The sequence below is a fragment of the Phalacrocorax aristotelis genome, chromosome 7 (genome assembly GCF_949628215.1).
Source record: "Phalacrocorax aristotelis chromosome 7, bGulAri2.1, whole genome shotgun sequence".
In the NCBI taxonomy this organism is placed as follows: Eukaryota; Metazoa; Chordata; class Aves; order Suliformes; family Phalacrocoracidae; genus Phalacrocorax; species Phalacrocorax aristotelis.
In genome coordinates this window covers 53,392,006-53,407,730 of record NC_134282.1, presented here as the reverse complement: position 1 = coordinate 53,407,730, position 15,725 = coordinate 53,392,006, and the positions used below count along the sequence as shown (strand labels likewise).

Below are 15,725 nucleotides of genomic sequence, written 5' to 3'. Positions count from 1 at the left end.
GACTTAAGAAAAAAACCCCAACTATGCAATTTAACAATATTGCTTTTGTAAACAATTTGAAAATCCAATAACTGTAAAACTTATGACATGTTATTAAAATGTCTTATTTTTTTCCCCTACAAGTGAAAAAGCAATTCCGATCTCAGATGCTATAATTTAATTATACACTTTAAATCCTAAAGATACCATAATTCTTAGCACTGAATACATTCCATTTAATGTCCTTCTGGCATGTTTAAGAAGCTCAGACATCGCTGAGTGCATTGGTCCAGTTTTACAACAACTTTGCTCGCCGAGTGCCTCGCTCTTCCCAGCTGTGGGAGGTTCAGGGAGGGCTGGATGCCACCACACATCCCCAGAGTCCCCTCGCCCAGCCCAGGTGATGCTCAGCAATGGCCGGAGGAAGTTTTTGGTTTTCTTTCTAAAACCTCTAACAGGCACAATGCCGGAGGTGGCAGCCGGCAGCACCAGCAAAACAAATCCAGCACTGACTTGGGAAAGGGGAGTGGAGGCGGTGATGAGCCCCAGCCCAGCTCGTAGGGCCTTTAGTGGGGATAGGATGGGATGGGGAAACGGGACACTTCCTTTCCGCCCCCATCCCCGAGCAGCAATAAGAAATATTACCTGGGCGCTAAGATCACGGCGCCCAGCAAGCCTGTGCTCTAAGCCCTGAGCTGCAGCGCTGTGGGTGTTGCCCCAACAGCAAAGTGCAGCGTCATGGGCAGTGTGGCTTCAAGGGGCAACCACACGCTGAAGCAGGGACAAGCCCACCCAAATGCCATGACCCCGGGTCTGCGCAAGTACTCTCACGATCCTCGACCCGCCTGTGCCCAGGGTCTGCCACCCCACATCCATAGAATCATAGAACCATAGATAAAGGTTGGAAAAGACCTCTAGGATCATCAAGTCCAACTGCCAACCCAACACCCCCAGGCCTCCTAAGCCATGACGTGCAGTACCACGTCTAATCCCACTCCCTTTCCACCCCTGCTGCAGTGACTTGAGCAAATACAGACTAGAGGGTCTTCAGCCGTAGCCTTCAGCAGAGCAAGAGCCGGACCTACTCTGGCAGCAAGAGTGTTTCCAACACAAGAACTAATTTGAACAAAATTTAAATGCTAACAAATAAATAAAGGCAAGCTACAGTGAACTAGTAATAAGATACCTTTGGATGTTCATTATGCTGGATTTCCAGGCGGTTAAATAGTTTAATGCATTTCCCTTTGGCTTGCATATCAATCTCTCAGCCTGTCTGAAAATAGCGTCTAATATCCTCCCCCGTTATACATTATTGGCGAAATGCCTCAGTGGCACCAGCAGTGACTCTCCCACCAGGTAGGGGTTGTGATTCATTGACAGCAGCGGCGTGTGGATAATTGATGGCAAGTGATTGTCAGCGTGTGATGATTATCTCTTCGGGTTGTCTGCAAAACAATTAATGGCAATGAAAAGAATTTGTTTAATTAATCATTTCCTGTAAATAAATGCATCAGAATAAAATAAATCACTGCGTTGTTTCTAGAAACGCTTTGCTGTAAAAGGCCGCCACATGTCAGCGTGATGGAGCTGATGGTGTGGGAGAGGCACCAGAAAGGCTGAAATACTAAGTGGATGCCGGTAGTTCTTCTGCTAAGCTTTGGAAACATGGGAAGTTTCTTAGGGAATGGGCTTGCTTTAGCTACCAAGAGGCTCTGAAGTGAGCGGGACGCTGGGGACTGGGCGGCTGAGCCGTGTAGCAAGCGCTGCTCTCCTTGGGTATGAGCTCTCCCTGCCTCTCTCCTGGGGAAGCAGGTTTAACTGAGAGCCAGCGCAATGCTGCTCACTGGTCTCGTCTCCATCGCAGCAGAGCCCCAGGGCTCCCTTGGGACTGGGAGCACAGGTTGGTGCTCGGCTGCTGGACCCACTGGGTTATCTCTGCTCTAACGCACCTTCTGTTCCTGTTCAACCTCTGGGTTGCCCTGAGGACTCAAATTTGCACCGTACAGTAGTTCTCAGCCCAGATCCACCTGCAGCAGAGCCCCGTTAGCTGCTTTCTATGTTACTGATGCTTAGCCTTCAACCCACTCAGCGCTACCGCAGCGTCACCTAACGCCTAACTGCAAAAACCCCCCAGGAGGCATAAACCCTACCGCACGCGGACGTTGCTGCCTTTGAACGCTCTGTGTCTGTGCTGGAAAGCTGTGGAGAAGCCCCGTCCAGGCGGGACGGTGAGATCCTGCATCCCGGCACGGCATCTGGGCTTTTGAGATGCCGAAAGGGCTCGTGCCTCCCAAAAAAGCTTGTGATAAAGCATCTCATAGGGATAAGCCTAGCTTTAGCTGCTGCCAGACCACAGAGCTTAAATCAGGGCAGAATCTGGCCTTCAGAAAAAACAATGGGCAATAGAAAGAGAAAACAGGTAGGTGTTAAAAATAATACTGAGGACAGATTTCCATACCACTCGTAAATAATCCCAACCAGAAAAATACACAAGACGTGTCATAAACCGATAGCATTTTAAGAATGCTGAAAGTTTCTAGAATTAATTTTCTTCATTTTACTTTAATAAAATTGCTTTCATTTATCTCCTGTGTTAAATATTTTATTTTTCCATATTAATGGCTGCAATTTCTGCTGCAGCTTGTTTCTGTCATTAACACTGTACAAACTTAATATCATTAGTAGTTTTTTCCCTTAATTATGTGAGTGGAGAAGAAAAACATCAAAGTTTCCGTGAAATTGGAATAGTATATCTAAATTGCCTCATGTTTATTTTAACATTAACAGTAAATGAAGCTAATGGGCTTTTATATTATTAAAAGCAGCCATTTGTGTCCTGCCTGCTGTAATATATAGCAAAGCTTTAAAAGATGTTAAATAATTAGTTATTTAATAGGGATGTGCAAAACAGATCAAACAAAAGGCAAACTTCCTGGTAGCAGAAGCTTCGGTTCAAACCCGGGGCCCCTTTGTGATGCCTTAAAATTGGGTTTTTCCTACACACATCTTATGTCCCACTGTTAAGCTGATTGCTTTAATTTACAGCAGGCCCAGAGGGTTCCCGGCTTGCCAGCCTGGGGGACAGCGGAGTCGCATGCCCAGAGGCGATGGTGATGATGGCATCGGGAGGATGTACGGCTGCGGTGCCGCATGGCCCACGGGGGCTTGCAAACAGCTCCTGCCCCACGCCACATCTCCCGTGGCGAGCAGCGACCTTTCCCTGTCCCCGACCAAAGGGTCCCGCGCTCCAGGAGGTGAAGGGGGTGATGCCGCTGGAGAAAATGCCGCTGGTTTCCACAGCCACAGCGGCAGGGCAGGAGCCCCACGGGCACCCTTGTGCTTTGCAGGTGCACGTTGTCTCCACACAAGCCAGCGTTTGCCGAGCAGAGGTCAGGAGTTATTTACTCCAAAATTCACATCAACAGATGCCTTCTTTCCCTGGAAAATCCTCTGTGTTGCAGCAGCAACAAAACCTTAGCAGCAAGAAAACAGATGTAACGATGAGGAATGGTAACGCTCTCTCCATCAGACGAAGCCTGTGGGTTTCAGCACAAGGGTGAATTCAAGAGCAAGTTGCCAACTTGAGGCCAAATTACACCACTTTCCTTTCGGGCAATATTGCAGAAGCCTCCCCATCTAACGGGGGGCAGTCGCAGGATTAGCGCTGCTTTCCTGTGTTCCCCTAAGGCAGCACAAGCTCAATTCTTTTTAATCCTCCGTGTTCATGCAGGATGACAATGAAACACCTCGTGGTAGTGCCTCGCACTCCCTCACGCTTGTACCTCAGCACTTTAAAAGCGCTGTTAACAGCCTGTATCTTCCTTTCCCGTTTGTTTCTGTGCTGGGGAGATGCATGGACTTATATCAGCTACAGCCAGCCTGAAGAGGTGTGCAAATGAGAGCATTTCTCTCTTGCAACCTATTAGTGCTATTAAAAATGTGCCTGGAATTGTTAATAATAACAAACTGCTGCAGCTTAGATGAAATCAGTAACAAACGGCAGATTTGGAGAAGGCCTTGGGAAAAAGCTGCAAGAGGGGAGGGAGGACATGGGGAAGGACATGCGGGGAGTACACCTGGGAATGACAGAAAGCGCTGGCGCTCCCCGGCTTGACTTAAGCAGGGTTTAACTCCCAGGGGTTGTTTTTTGTTTGCTGCTCATCTCACAGCATCTTCGCAAGGGCTTTTGGAGCGGTGCGCTCCCCCGACACCAGCCTCCAGCATAACTGTAAGTCTTGGCTGATGAAGAGACGCTATTTCCTGTGCCTCGGAGAAATGGAAAGCTGCAGGGATAGGGATCGCTCTGCCTCTCTGCAACATGGGCTGCACATGTAGGACTGGAAAAAATAAACAAACTGGCCTCATAGTGCAAGCCACAGGAATTTGTCATCGGATGAGCACTGGAGAGGGGAGAAATCACCACGTGGTTGTCACTCCCATCTCGAAAAACTAGTTCACACCAGCAGACTGTGAGTTTACACCAGGCTATAACGTCTCGGTTGTTCTTTCATCACCCACGTGCGTTTGGCTGAACTTTATAAAGTAGCCCCACGAAGTCAAATGCAGCCTGAATAAATGGGTACAGCAGAGGAGCGTGCTGGGGATATCGGTGTGGATAAAGGTGAGGGATTATGCCCAGTATTTTTGCTTTAGCCTTCATCTGGGTCAGGGAAAGTAGGAGGTAGAGTGGGAAAAAAAGAGGAATTACTTGGGGAGATACAAGGTTTCTCCAGAACATCCAGATCTTGGACCTTGGGGTGACACTAGGCTCAGAGCTTGCAAGCCAGAGAAGCACCTGATTCAAAGCACCGGCTTTACACCCTGCTTGGACTGCAGGGGTTCAGAAACGCCATGGTCTCCTTTGGTGTGAGCCAAGGTCACGCTTGCTGAGGTCCAAACTTCAACCCAGCGGACCTCCAGCAGCGAAGGAGACACCCGGGAGCAAAAGTACAAACCATCACCCATAGGTGCGAAGCAACGCTGGGCATCTGCTTCCGTCCCTGCCTGCAGTTTGGGGGAGCTTCTGCGCCTCCGTCCGCGTCCGTGCTCTTCACCCTCCCCGATCCATGACGGGTGCCACCGTTCCTTCATCCGAGGTGACAGCATCCAACGAGCCCCTGCGGGAAGGCAGGTTTGTTCCCGCTCCATCCCGCATCTCCGGGCAGGAGAGACGGGAGGAACGTGCCCCGCTGGCCGAGGGAGAATAATTACAGGGAAGTGGCAGCTTTCCTTCTGCTTAACTTGCTTTGGAAGGAACAGTTGGGGGTACTACAGAAACTAATGTAAGGTAATGTAATCATTTACAGAAGATTTGTGGTAAATGAATGTTTGGCCTCTGTCCAAGCGCGCAGCCAGGGCTCATTACGCCGGAGGAGATGGCAGCGAAAGCTTTCCACGGCCACTGTTTGTCTTTCATTTCATCTCATGTCTGACCCGCCTGACCTCGGCGAAGCCGGCAAAGACTTTGCTTTTCGCTGGCCGGATTTCAGCTGCGGTAGACGCGATTTCTAAATGACAACGCTGTAAATGCTCGGCATGCTGGACCTTTCGTGCAGTAATGAGCCACGGCTTCTTCAAACTCCAGTACTTTAGTGAAGAACAGATTTTATTTTTTTTTATTGTTATTTTTTTCCACATGAAAACAGCAGCGAGGGCCCTGGATAGGGTAACTTAGCAACTCCACCGCAGGGATTAGGAAAATTGACTCCAGACCAAACTAAAAGAGCAGAGTTTCCTGTTTTGAGCCACTCTGTACTATATTAAAATTATTTATGAAATGGGTAAGAAGGAGGGGAAGGATGGGGAGCAGGGGCTGCTGCTGGGGGATTTGAGCCTGGGGGGATTTTTTCATCCTGCTACTGAGCTCAGAGCAGAGATGGGCAGCGTGTCGAGGCTGGGATGCTGAGCCGGGTCTCAGCAACAGGACCATGGCTCACCTGCCCACGCAAAGGTCGGGTCAGCAGTGCTGTCCCTCTGACCCGGTTAGCGAGGCACTGCAAAGCATCCCCAAACCTTCCGGCGTTATTTTATGGGGCAAATCCACCATCGTGGTGGAGGAGGGAGAATCGGATGGATCCGAGCTTCTGGGGCAAAATGGATGGAGCCCACATGCATGCGGCAGCCGATGAGCAAACACCGTCCCTTCGACGTATTCGCTGATCTCTCAACTCCAGGCAAAGTTTGCAGTGCCTCAACTAAAGGATTTTTTTTTTGTTTCTTTTCTGTTTGAAAGAGAAAAGTGCAAGACAAGCAGTGGATGCAAACAAGCCCTGCTGTCCTGCATCCCCCGGGTCCCCCCTTGGCTGGGGCAGAAACACCGGCGTAGTTTTAGCACCGCACCGGGGGTCTGCTTTGCGCGGCACCGTTGAACCAGGGACCAGAGGGATGCGAGCATGAACCTTCGGAGGGAGATCTTGCACCTACACTTCCTTGGGCTGTTTCCATTCTGGAGCCGGGGAGACGTGCAGGGGAAAGCTGTAGCTCAAGGTCCCCCGGCTGCGGACGTGCCCTGGGACCCACTGGCCACAGGGGTGTCCTGGCCGCGACCAGGGAGGTGGGGGGGGGGGGGCACAGCCCCTGTGCTCCCTGTGTTTCCCTGTTGGAAGCTGTTCCCTGCTCCTCCCGTGGTGCCCCTGCGGTTGGGATGAGGCAGCTCCATTCTTTTGGCACTTGTTTTTTTTTTTATTGTTACAGATTTCAAAGAGCTGCTTTTGTTTAAGGGTTTTTGGTAAATGGAATTAAGCAAAAAGCATCGCTGGTTTCAAACTTTCCAAGTCTGCACGAGAGGGAACAAAAGCCAACAAGACCCACAGGCAGCAAGAAGCTTGCTTCAAATCATCAGCGAGTTTAAAACAGCCTCGTCCCCCCATTGCCCATGTCACAGGCCTTGCTGTGAGCTGTTGGGAGTCTCTTCAGGGTATCTAAAAGACAGTTACCATGCCGTGAGTTCGGCTGGGGCTCTCCCTTCTTCTAGCAATGCACGGCCACCCCGAGAGGCCCCATAGCTAAAAAGACCCACAGATGAGGTATTTGCTGGGAAAGTGTAATTGCACGTTGGCCAACACGGGCCGAGGACTTTGCCGGTGTGGTCGGAGCCGACCTGACGATGGATCCCTGCTGGCGTGGCCGTGGGCTGCCCCTGCGCTGGGTGGGGAAAAGCACATCACTGGGTCTGCCCATGGGCATGGGTGATTTCTGTGGTCCTTGAGGCTGGGTTGAAGGCCCTGCCATCGTTCAGCACCTGGGAGGACACCTGAAAACTGCTCGCTCTTCCACGGGATGTTTATTATTTAAAAGGAGACATGCCTTGGATGTGCAGGAAGAAAATTCAAAAAGCAGAGAAAAAAAATACCTTGTCAGAGCCCAGTTCCCCTGCCATTTGTCTTCTAGTCCTTAAGACACATTAAAATAGATTTAAAAGGACACTTTAAGTTTTTGCTCTTTAAGGAAGACATTAGTGCTACACAGGCTTTTGTTTTAATTAAAACAGGTATTGAAATCCTCCATGAAGCTTCAGTGGAATTGTTACAGACCACAGTTTTCTTATGTGCAGTGCAGCCAAAATATACTGTAGCTGTTATCTTGCAACAAGGCAGAAGTCTTATTAATTTAGTTCAATCAAATCAAAGCCGCTTTAATTTACAAAGCAATAAAATCCGCAAACATCACTTTAGATCAAAGAACTAAAAACAGCCTAAACACAAGCGGAATGTTTATTTTGTACAATGGTCCATAACTGCATTTATGTGATTTAAAAGCTTTTTGAAGCATGTGATAATATTACATGCATATAGAATTGTGTCCTTGTTGTGGATCATTACTCCCCACAGAGACCAAAAAGCATTTGCTGTTCAACTCCTACCTAAAATATTTCCTTTTACATTTTTTTTCCCCCCTTGCTTTAAATGGGATCTGCATGGTAATTTTTTTTGCGGGGCTGTGATGCAAAATCATTTACTAAAAGGGATGGGAATGCTGTGTGGCATAAAGAAAACTCAGCCAGTTTTCAGCTTTGGATGAAGGGAATATTCGATGGTTTTCTCGTGCTGAAGGAGATGCTCAAGGGGCGGCAACGGCCGGGCACCTCTAGGAACCCAACCACGCCACGGCTGCTCGGAGGCTGCTCGGAGGAGACCAGCACCAAGCAAAAAGCTAATTACGCTGCTCTGGGGCTGGTTTGCATCCTCCTACTGATAACAGCCGTATCTGGGTGAGGTTTCTGCACTATGCAGAAGCAACGTGATGGGGAGAGCAGGGCGGTCCCACCCTGCAGGGCCGGACTCGGATGCATATGAGATGCTCCAATCTCCCGGCGTTTGATGTGGGGAGAAGCCCACTATGGTTACCAAAAGAAGACTAGGAAAAGCCCCGTGTTTTTAGGTTTCAGCTGTGTGTCTGTAAATAATTTGGTGCAACAATGCCTGCTCTACTGTACTTCGGAAGGAATGAAAAGTATTTGCACGTTAACAAAGGAATTTAATGGATTGGAAAATGACCGTCGTTTCGAACATGAGGCTTTTCACTGTATTTGAGAAATCGCACAAAGTGCTGAAAAACTGGATGCTGTTTCTCACCTAACCATTAAATCCTTCCAGATGTGGGGAGAATGAAATATCTGTAAAACTGAATAAGCCGCCCCAGTGAAAGGCCAGCTCTTTGCCAGCATTGTTTGCAATGCGAACATATAATTTTCTCCATGTTGCATATTTTTATAGATTTGGGAATATTTCTGCAGGAGTTTTTTGGATGGCGCTTTACACCAATATCAGCGATGTTTAAGACTTGGGGTTTAAAAAAACCCGCCCAAACCCAGAGCTAAACATTTTTCCCATCTTTCTTTTCCTTGACTTTTTACTCAGGCCAGGAGATGGTGGCAGAAACACAAACTCTCACGAAAAACGAGTGAAATACAGACTAAGTGTTTATATGAAAAAGAAAAATAATACTGAGAAAATCATTTGTAGTCGAACGATGGAAAACTAATGAAACTGCCACGGCTTTCTAAGAAAAAAACCCAACTCAGCCAGAGTCCTCTGTGCCACGGCTGGGTTTCTGCAGCAGTAACTCAGACTGCCAGAGTTTTAATAAAGGAGAATATACTACTAAAACTGCTTTTTAGCAGTTACCCAGCAAAGTTAGATGTTTCCGAGCATTGCTACTGACCGCCCCATCCAGACCCGGTGCTGGGAGAGCCAGTCCCAGGAGCCGCGCCTGGGTTTCGCAGCTGGAGCAGTCGGCTCGCGCTGCCCTCCCTCGCTGACATCCATGCAGGAGGAAAGGCAATTAAGCTAACTGGATTTTTTAAATTTTAGAGTCACTGTAAATAATATGGAGCATGAGTTATGCGACGAGGGCGACAGTAATTGCCGGCTTCTTCACTTTTTATTACCGACAGCACACTGGGAGCTGTTTTATTGGCCCATTTGACTGTATAACAGCCCTGCTGGGGTACGTCTTGCCCTCCCTAAATCTGCCTTCAGGGCTGGGCTCTCTGGAGCCTCCCGCAGGCTCCGTTTACCTGGCTGTCATCGCTTCCCGTCCCGCCAGCACTGGGGATGATTTAAGCACTCTTCAGGCCACGAGCACTAACCATATTTTCCATAGTAAGACCTGCAAGCACCGTTGCTTGCCCAGAGATCTCTGGGTATTTTCACCCCCATTTCTCTGACATATTGACAGCGAGTGCTGCTTCTGCCTAACGTCCGTGAACCAAGGTCCCATTCAAGGATCGGCTAAAAATCATCTCTGATTTGAAGGCAGCATCCATTCAGATCAAAATCTTCCATTCACTCCCCCCAACTCGGCTGAGGAGTGAATGAAACCATCAGCACAATCCTTCTTCCCACTTACCCTGGTGTAAATAAAGGCGTATCCCACCGCTGCGCCTATAGCACCATATACATCTGTCGTATCTATTTCCCTCTACCATGTGCCCACGTTTGCTCCAGAAAAAGCTCTTCTTATCACGATGGCCAGGATGCAAAGGGCACGCTACATGAAAGTACCCAGTCGTTTATTACACTGGACACTCATCCTGGTCCGCTACCTATTAATAAAAAGCAGGAGAATTCCTCCCCCACCCCCCTAACCCTTGTCCTTGACTCCGTTACTTTTCTTGTTGCTGCTTAAGATGGCTTTATAAAGAAGAGGAAACTTCAATGGCAGCAGATGGCAGATAAGTAGGAATGGTAAATAGTTTTAATTACTGCATAATGTAAGTGAGACAATAAAGGGGAGAGAGTGGGAACAAGCTGCTGCCATGGCAGCCCTGGAACTGTTGCGGGACCCAATTTGTCTGGAAGGCAGCATGTGTTGCTTTTAGTCTTAGGAGGGCTTTAAAAGAGAATGCCGAAAAATATTAATTGCATGGCTCATCTGCCCATCCATCTTCACAACCGAGTAACACGCTTCCTTAATTTCAGGGGAATCGTTTTCAAATGGGAATCATGCAAATGAGTATTTTAGCTATTCATTTGTTTTACTGCAAGCGCTTTGTGAGCAAATGGCCTACAGCTTGCAATGAATTAAAAGACACGGGCACTGGAGACCGATTTTTAATACAAAGTCTTGACACAGAGACGACCCCGACCGACAACACAGAAAATGTTGGCATAGCAACTTTGGGCATTTTCATGCAAATTGGCTCCTATATAGATGATACGAATGCAATGTTTTCCTTCAACTAATCATCATAAAATTAGTTTCACTATATTTAAATGCTTCTACTTAATGCATTATATCCATATGCATGAAATTGCCTCAGCTAATGCAGTACATAAAATGCCAAAGATACAATGAATAGCCAAATTGCAAACAGTTATGTTATCTCCCATAAAAACTCCTTTTTTTCTTATTGAATGTGTGGGCCCCGAAGGCATCTATCACAAATTGCTATTAATGCACATACCCACATACGTGCGTGCACCCACACACAAAACACCTACATTTAAGTAACATTAAGGTTGTTACGCAATCTAAAGCAAGCCAAAACTCCAAATTCAAGCCGGGCTCTTTGCTTATTGTTGTCTCCATTGTACGTATATATGTACTCACGAACGTGCTACTTATTGGCTTCACAGGGGAGATGAACCTGATGTTAAATTACTATATACGCAGTTTTCTAAACTTCAGGGAAATTACATTTTGCTTGAAATTACCCCTGTGCAGGTCCCTGGAGCTCATCCCACAAGTTCATGTAATACTCAGGTCTGTTGGACCTGAGGAGAGGGAGAAATTGCTGCTGCCACTTTGAATTTCCTTGCTTTTGATGATTCTGTCCAAATCCTGCTACTAAACTGCACTTAGGGTTGTTTTTTTAACCTAAATTTATTTGTTTAAGCTGGACAATAATGGTCTGAAGGATGGGTTTATCCTGCACCTGCCCTTGTTTAACACTTGCTGTTCAATTCAGGACAGGATCTCCCCAGTGCCTCTGCCTTCTCCCCTCCTTGAAATCAAGTTTTCCTGAGCACGACCTGACAGCAGAAGAATGACTCCATCTGCATTAAAAGCCTGACCGAGCAACTGCCAATGAAATGGACTTCTTGGACCTCGACTGAACCCGGTCCAATGCTCGGATAATAGAGGTTGGTGCAGTGCTTGTGTACAACACATCTCTTGGGCTTGAATATAACTAACGATTCTGCTGTGCTACAGGAGCACGCGGCGCTTGGTCCTGGCTTGCACAAACTGTGACGTACGCTTAGACCAGAGACACAGAGGAATTCATGTTTGGTTCCTGAGATGCCTTCAAACAAGATGTTCTTCTCTTTTGGAGGGCTCAATACTCCAGCCCAGGTTTTCACTGCCTGGCAGGACAGACTGCAAACATATTTTGTCTGTCTAAAACACTAGGGACAATAAATCATTAAGAAAACTTTACACTGTGCTAAATGCTGTCGGGGGACTTACAAGTTTGGAAGCATTCAGCCATTCATCTCCTTCTCCAGCAGATAATCCAAAGGGAAATGAATGGGGAAATCTCTATCCCACCTGGGAGGTGTTTCAGGTGGTGCCTGTAGCTTTGACTTCTGAGGGTGCAAGCGTCACCATGGAAGGGACAAACAGGACCATCACACCCACATCTGGTGCGAATGGCTAACAGTCTCTCACTCTGTGCTCCCCGAGTAGCGCTCCCCGAAAGCGCTGCGGAGAGCAGAGGAGCAGAGCCGGGGTCCCACAGCTGAGAAGGAGATCCCAAAGGACGAAACCCAGTATCTATACACAAAGGATGCGATGTTGTGCATCCTCCTCAGCACAAAATATCTGATCGATGGCATATTTTAATTTGTCTGTGTGTTTTGCCATAGTCCTTAGGGCCCAAATGCACTTCCAGAAAAAAATTGATTTTAATTGAATCAGTTTTTCTAGTGCTGTAAATACGAATGGGCCCAAGCAATCAGCAAAAGTAACCCCCAAGTAGCTGGCTGGCTGCTTTTAAGAAATCTCCAACTGTTGAGCAACTCATCTGATAAGGATGTCCAACTCTGGAATTCCCTCCCTGCGCATCTCCTCGGTGGTTTGGTACCACTCGCACAGAGATAAAACACCTTACTTCATCACTCAAGGACTAATTGCAAGATGATTTAATTAAAGTATACCTCTCCTTCCCCCAAGTTAGTTGTATTTCATATTGCTCTAGTAGGAGTAATTTGCAGAAATTAAGCATTGCATGTCGCTGAGACGGTACAGGTGCAATGGAAGAAAAAAATCCTCCATGCAGCAGCAGGCAGTGCCACCAGAGCTCAGTGAAATATCTGTAATGACTCATTAATTCAGCAAATGCTGCACTTTGCAGCAAACATTCAAATTATCCGCAAAGAGGCTGTTTTTAAAACTTGTAGGTTATTCATAATTGCTCAATGAACACTTCATGCAAATGTATTTTAGCCCATTGGGCAAACTGTTTGCTTTGAATATTTGCTACATAACGCACAATTAGCCCCAAGAATTTATTACATCATGATATCTTTAAGGCCAAAAGCAGGATGAGGACAGGAAGTCAATGTGGATAATGAGAGCAGAGAGAGCTCTTTTGGAGAGCAAGAAGAGGCACAGAACCAGGATAAATCGTCAAGTTTTGGCCAAATGGCTGGGGAAGAGGTCAGGAAGGAATGACTTCATGGGTACAAAACCATCACGGCTGCTGTCACGTGTGCACGGCCCAGGGATGCACCCGGACGCGACCTGGGAAAGCAGATTTACACACTCACAGACATCTGTGCGTAACACGTCCACATTTACCACATATTAAACACTCCAACCAAGCCCCACAGACGCCCATGAGGAAGGGGGTTGGGCAGCCGAAGTAAAGGGGAAATGATTTCTTGTGGGGGCTGGAGAACATGCCCGCTTGCACCATCCCTTGCTGACAGCAGAGTCGCAGGGGAAATAATCCCAACATTTACAGCTTTGCTTTCTACCAGGGCCAACAATTTTTCAAGCTGTTAATTCGCTTCATCTTACGATTCACAAGTGCGTGCCTCCCAGATATTGGCAATCATAATTTTTATTACTAGTTATTGTAACAGTGAAGTCATATTTGTCTCCATTTCACCCTGGAGAGTCACGCAGCAGCAAATTAACATGGTAAGCAAACCAAGATAGGCAGATGCTGATGGGGTAAAGCTATTGCTACTCTCCTAAGGTGCCACTCCTTGCAGATGAAGCGATGGCACTGCCAGCTGCAAGTCCTCCGAGGCCACCACGCCACTGACACGCAGGGGTCCTTGCACACTGGTGAACGGAGGTGGGCACGTAGGTATGAGTTCAGTCTCAACCAGGGCAGACCAGGGAAAGGCTCGTGGGACTTTGGGGGAGCAGGAGGATTTCCTGGCCCCCGTTTGCCAGATGCAGCTTATGAGCCGGCGCAGTGGGAGCTTTGGCACCAACCCTGCCCATCATTGAAGCCTCCTCTTTGCTCTCTAGCTGACATGACACTGATTCCCTTCTCTTTTGCTCACATGTGATAATACACATTTAAAGGCCATAAAAATTAGAGCCAAATTTTGCTGAAAGAGAAAAAGAGCATTTCTTTGCTTGATATAAGTCTTTGACTTGATGTTTTGTCTGCAGATGTGCACCAAGTAAAAGGTAGCTTGGCAGACGCCTTTTAAAATGAAATGAAATCTTGATGCAGGCTACAGGACAGGCTTCGTCTGTAATTCCCCAAACACCTCCTGCCCAGGAGCAGGGTGCCCGGTCCTGCAGCCAGTCCCCCATTTGCCCAGGCAAATTCCCTACTCCAGGCAGGCATTTCTGAGTATGGAGAGAACATGCCCATGTTCCCAAGGATCTGATGTATGGATTTAAGTATGTTCCGCAACACCCATATTGTAGGGTTTGGGAACGCGTGGTTTTCCAGACTCTCCTGGCTGCTGAGCTGGGTTGCATCAGATGGCAGTCAGCTCTGTATCCAGGTAATTCACCCAATGAATGTATCGTTGTCATTTTAAGTAGGCAAGGAATGACTCTTTTTAGGAAAATTTGACACAATCGGCATCACTTTAGCTCACGGGCCAGAGCTTTCCCTGGTTGGAGAAAGCATGTCCCTTCTGAAACGTGCAGGTCAGGCTTCTTCCAGCCCTAAGCGCCCCACGGGAGTTTGTCACGCCTCGATGAATTGGCATCGGCACCACGGAGGAGCAGCCACGTGTCACGGAGGGCGTGAGAGTCAGAGCCCATGTGCTGGCCAGACCTCGCGGAGGAAGGCGATGCCACAAAGGATGGCTGGCATCCATGAGAAGAACGAAAAAAAATAGAAACAAATGGGAAAAGACAGCATCTACCTGCCCGTAGCTCAAAGCAAGGCACAAACTCACCGCGCCGTGCTGTGCACACACTCCTGCAATGCTGAAATCCACGCCGGCTGGCTTTGCGACCTGAGGTTTAAATTTTTTTTCACCTTTTAACAATCAGGAATGGTTCATTTAGTTGCTGCCGCCTTAGGAATATAAAGTTAATCGGTCTTCTCCTAATCCTTTAGCCTGGCTGCACCCTGGCTCTCGCCGCGTAGCCAAGGCAATGGGATGGTGAATGAACCTGGAAAGGGGAGGACTGGAGGGGCTGCTCTGCGGGGTGGGCTGAGACCCGAGCTCTTCCATCCACCGTCCCCACCACGGGGTATCCGATTGCTGTTGGCTGAGATGGGATGGTTTCCTCCCTGGAAAGCTTATTTTTTCAAGGCAAAAATAGGTAAAACTGTAGGTAAAACTGAGCCGAGTCCCTCCTTCCCACCCCGCTGTGCTTGAGCCGGTCCAGCCCAGGTGAGGGGATCGGGGCAGCTCCCAGAGAGGCATCGATGTCACTTACTTACGGCATAATTTGATATCTAGTAGTTCATTAATTATTTTTTTTATTTCCTCTTTCCCCTCCCCCAGATGGGGAGCATTTATGCTTATCTTCAGCTAAATAACTCAGGTCATAAAAGGTAATACCATGGGTAGCAGAATGTAAACAAACGCATTCTACCTCAATAAACATGCTAATTTCCAGCTATAATATTCACAAGTAAAATATCCATCACACAGACCCTATTTGGCGAAGGCAGCAGCCCTCATCAGTCAATGAAGTAGGCTCCTGCCAGTTCACTGCGGGAGGCAAATAGTACAACTTAACTCACTTGATGATGCCCTTGGGGGGAAAACATGAGCCTCATAAATGAGTCTGGAAATGTGATAAAAGGATAATCTTGCATAAATGAGTCTATATCATCATTACCTGCACAAACAGAAGAGCATGGAGATTGT

The 15,725-nt window shown here is 47.7% G+C and overlaps 1 long non-coding RNA gene across 1 annotated transcript in view; it reads right to left on the bottom strand.

Annotated features, from left to right (window-relative positions):
• Positions 1-1,168: 1,168 nt before the first annotated feature.
• The window catches only part of LOC142059544 (uncharacterized), an 87,890-nt gene continuing 73,333 nt past the window's right edge, over positions 1,169-15,725 (bottom strand). The window contains exon 3 of the long non-coding RNA XR_012661403.1: positions 1,169-1,424. This is a non-coding gene — a long non-coding RNA (uncharacterized LOC142059544). The remainder of the gene's footprint in view (positions 1,425-15,725) is intronic.